General features: G+C 40.1%; 1 protein-coding gene and 1 long non-coding RNA gene across 2 annotated transcripts in view; one reads left to right on the forward strand and one right to left on the reverse strand.

Annotated features, from left to right (window-relative positions):
- LOC108626004 (uncharacterized) overlaps positions 1-4,679 on the forward strand; it is a 22,748-nt gene that overhangs the window by 3,180 nt on the left and 14,889 nt on the right. The window lies entirely within an intron of this gene.
- LOC113464473 (uncharacterized) overlaps positions 1-4,679 on the reverse strand; it is a 13,797-nt gene that overhangs the window by 1,635 nt on the left and 7,483 nt on the right. Inside the window, exons 2-4 of the long non-coding RNA XR_003389331.1 lie at positions 2,597-2,929; positions 858-958; positions 736-792 (exon numbers count right to left, since the gene is read on the reverse strand). This is a non-coding gene — a long non-coding RNA (uncharacterized LOC113464473). The remainder of the gene's footprint in view (positions 1-735; positions 793-857; positions 959-2,596; positions 2,930-4,679) is intronic.

The following is a 4,679-nucleotide window of genomic DNA, read 5'->3' on the forward strand; positions in this document are numbered from 1 at the left end:
TTAAATACAATAACAATACAACCTTAAGACTAAGCTTCCAATCATTTTAGTAGATTGAAACGAGAAATTAAATAAAAAATTTTCTAATAAACCAACAATAATTTCTATGAACTGAAGGAAGAATTAAACATTGATTACTGAACTACTGAAATTATTATTCTACGATTTATACGAAGGGCAATAAATATTCTATGAATATGAAGACGTGAACCGACACCGTGCAGGTATCCGAAAATAGATTGACTCGCGTGTGACTATAGTCGTAGGGGCAAGGTCAAAGTTAAGTCGAGACTCTTTGCTCGTTTCGCCAGGCTTTACGATGCAAATACGCGTCGCGCCGTGATCCGTGCAATTTTCTCTTGTTCGCCGAAACGGACGCCGGCGCCGTGACGCTGCATTCGTTCCCGCCACGAAAATAGTATACGCGTAGTCGCGCCGGATGAAAGGCCAGCCTGAAGCCGACAGACGGGCAAAACGACGAGTCCAAGGGGAGAGAAAATCGTGCCGAGCCGCGCGCCAAATCGCGTTTCCTTTGCCCTTTCCACCGACGCGGTCGAAAATAGAATCGGAGAAAGTCGAAGAACTTCGATTCAGAAACACCCTTTCACAATTTCTTTCGGAGTCGATTTCTGGCCAAGATTCATCGAATCGAGGCTTGTGCTCGTTCGATAAGCCCTCGGGGTAAATGAAACCAAGCGGAAACCGATGGGAGGTCATCGGCGATGACTCACTGACCGGGGGTGCGTCGATGTCATCGCCGGAATTAATTCGCTGGCTTCAGGGGTGAACAGCCTGGAAAGCAATCGTTAAATTAAAGGTAGAAACGATGACGCATTCAAGAATCGGTGAAAAATTACCTTAGCAAGAAGCTATCACATCGTTGATGACTTACACTGTAATAATTACAAGACGCAAGTAGTACAGATGTACGGAACATCACGATCCGGTCTTATTTTATCTGTTATCGAAAGAAATACTTGATGAGATTTCATCTCTTGTACATGGAAACACATTTAGAAACACAAATGCTACCTTGGTCGAAAAACGTGGGGTCTCGTGAACAGGCGGGACGAGAAAGGAGATTGAAACGAAGGAACGCCCTAAGAACTCGCGGGAGAAGATAGAATCGCTTTCGCGACGACAATACATGGAGATTACGCTTTTTCGCTCTCGCAGCAATCACTTACAAGATCCGAGCGTTAAAACGCGAGCGGAGAGAGAAAGAAACACGGTCGGAGCATGCACGAGTGCGTCGAGGAAGAAACAACGGACGGAGTGGTTGAAAAAGCGAACAAGAAGAAGAAGAAGAAGAAGAAGGGAGTGGCCGGGTACCGACGAGAAGAAAGAGAGAGGAACGGCGAAGGGAAACGCGGAGACAGAGACTAAATACGCAGGGTTCACGGTGGTCGATGACGCCGCGCCGCGCGACTCGTGGGAGCGAGCGTCGCCTTAAAACCGCTTACACTGGTTTTACCCAACTTGTAATTTCTCTGCTCTCGTACAATGGCCACGTGCCATATTTGTGCCCATAATTATGAAAGTGGTCTAAGTCAAAATTTAAAAAAAAATCAATTTATCACTTATTTCACACGACATATAAAATTATTATTATGTTAATTATTTTGATGGCTTTTACTAAAANATAAATAAAATTGATTAAAGTTTATATATATTGTTTTACTTGCACATCCGTTTTCAAAACAATAGCCAGGCACATGAGGTAAATTTTCAGAAATGTTGCCGGTCAGCAATGTATTAAACAATATAAACGAGCAATAATAATAGGACGTTAATGAAATTGTGAGAAGAGCATCTTTTTAAAATTGCTCTTTCCTCTAAACTGTTTTGAAAAAGTATTAGAATTGAAACCTTGAATTTATTCAGATTACGTGAATCTATTTGTATCGCGTGGGCGTGGAAAAAGCGAAGGCTGAATAACCAGTGAAAAGTAATTTCTTATAGCAATTGCGAAAGACTAGTATAACACTGTGGCTGACAGTTCTTATTCCGTTGGAAGCGTGTCCACTTTATTTGACGAGGTGAAAAAACGTCTTTGAAGAGGATTTCAAGTGGTTTAAACGAGAGATTCCCATGATTGGAATGGTTAAAGTCGATTATTCGCGGCTGCGATTTCCCATGGTCGACGCGGGGACAGGGCAACGGGAATCTGGGCGAAGACCGTTTACATGCTGTAGGTTGCATAACGGTTCCCAAGCAGCATCCACGACGTCTGACCAAAGAGAAAAACGCAGACACGTGCAAACACGCTTGACCCGTGGATCGATGCAACCCTTCACTGAAACGATCTATTGAAACCCTCGGCTGGTCCTCTGACCCAGATCACGCCTTTCAACTACCCTTTCGGTGCCTCGAACAGCTTCGACTTTACAGCGTTTAATAGCCTCGAGCATCGTCGACGGACAGTCGACTTGGAAGAATATACTATAATATCATAAAAAAAAAGTTGAATGCTTATTACAATGCGATTGCTCGAATTATCAGATTTCGCGCATCATTTTACAAACTCTCAGGGTGAACAAGTCTTCGATACGAATCGTTGAATGAATTTCCGTGCGAAGGGAGAGGCAGAACGAACCGAGTTCCACGAAGCGAAATCTCGTTACTGGCTCGGTGGTCGAACGGTATCCCCTAAAGGAGATCCTCTTGCCGGACTCCTTTGAACCGTGCTGTCTCGATCCACGACTCTGCCTATCTCTTCAAGGTCCGATTCATTCGACCGCAAACGACTTCCTCCGTGAGACTGTCCTCCCTTCTTTTCCCTTCGTTCTTCCTCCGCTTCGTCCAAATTACATGTCGCCATTCACTTTTCATTTCGATCCACATTTACTCACACCGATTAACGATGGTATGTCATTGTATGTAACTAGTATTTACTATTCACTGACCCAAGCGATATCAATTTTAGAATCTGAAACGAAGGATAATACTTGTTATTGCCAGAGTTAAGTAGAGGAAAAACAGAATATCCTCTTGAATTTTCCTTTTTAAGATAGAACAGAGTAGCTGGGGATTACCGGGCTTAATATAGAGTCATTAAATTTTCATTAAGCGCAATTAAACCAAGGCTACGAGAAGCTTATCCAAAAATGGTGCTACAGATTGCATCGTGGTCACAATTAAATAGGAATATATATAGAATCTATAAAATTAATGGAATATAATAAAATTAATTAAATGAATTCTGATTATAATTCCTTTTCGATTGAGAAACTTAATTCTCAAAACACATCTTAATATCAATCTGAACAATTTGAACAATGGAGCTATGGTCTTAAGAACGAGTTAATGCTGAACGAATGCCGAGTAGAAGATCGTCCGGCACGGAAGGACACCGGAGTCCAAGGAAAAAGAGGGGAAAAAATGGCACAAAGAACGAGCAGGATGATTCGCGATCCTGATGATACTCGCCCGTCCTTGAATCCGACGGTATATACAAGGTGACTTAACGATCCACGAGGATTTTTGCGAAATCTCTCATCTTCTCAAGGATATCAGTTTTTCAAAACTGCATTTTCCATTATTAACTTACATCCTTCTATTACATACATTCAAGTAAAATCAAATACGAAGTGAATTTGAGATGCTGTTTAAATGAGAACGTTTTCAAACCTCATACATATTAAATACTGCATTATACATAACGACGAAGCGAAATAGAAAATAATCCTAATGATATCAAATGGATTTTTTATACTTCCTGCACGATTGATCATAAAATCTGCATTTTACATATATGAAAAAAAGAATTATTCCGACGGTGATATTCGTGATTAATTTTCCTCTGCAAATAGCATAGGCTTATAAATAATTCTCGGAATCCGCGAGAGGCGAATAAACAATTCGAAGAAACCGAGGTTCTTGCAGAACCGATCTTATGAATAATATTTCTTTTTCCCCGGCTGCGAAACACTTTTACCTCATTGTCTTGCCACTTTTTATCCACAGGCACATAATTTATGTTTCTGGGATCAATTAGACAAAAATAATTCCAGATCTCTTATTGTTTGACGACGCCCGTTTAATTAATTAGCAAACAGAGAACTGATTACGAGAAGCTTCACATGATCAACGATGGATCTACACCCTCGTTCACAAGTCTAGTTGCAACTTTTTAACGACCATTTTCACTATAAAATATTTTAATCAAAATTGTCTTTTTATGCTGCTTCGTTTGAAATATAATTTAAGACCGTATTGGCTATATAGTCAATACTAAAAGTTTATGTACCTTAGAAAAACGCATTTCCTATCATTAAAAATAGTGCACTTTTCTTCTAATTTCGATATTTAATGAGTTAAGTATGATTATTTGGCATTTTATTGATGTTGACAAAATCCGACCATCCCAGCATCGAAACGGCAAACTTTTGGCAAAAAATTTCGTTTTTCCTTAATAACTCCTAAACCCTTGGAGATACGGGAAAATTGCATAAGACCTTTCTTGTAGAGGACGACGAGATCTACAATTTCCGTATAAAAACTTTTCACTAGCATCAATATTTAGCGAGTTATGAACGAAAAACGAAAAAACAGTTTTTTGCAAATTACTCGTAAACTATTGAAGCTAGCAAAAAGTTTTTATACGGAAATTGTAGATCTCGTCGTCCTCTACAAGAAAGGTCTTATGCAATTTTCCCGTATCTCCAAGGGTTTAGGAG

The sequence above is a fragment of the Ceratina calcarata genome, unplaced genomic scaffold, assembly GCF_001652005.2.
Source record: "Ceratina calcarata isolate Rehan_Ccalc_2016 unplaced genomic scaffold, ASM165200v1 scaffold388.2, whole genome shotgun sequence".
NCBI lineage: Eukaryota > Metazoa > Arthropoda > Insecta > Hymenoptera > Apidae > Ceratina > Ceratina calcarata.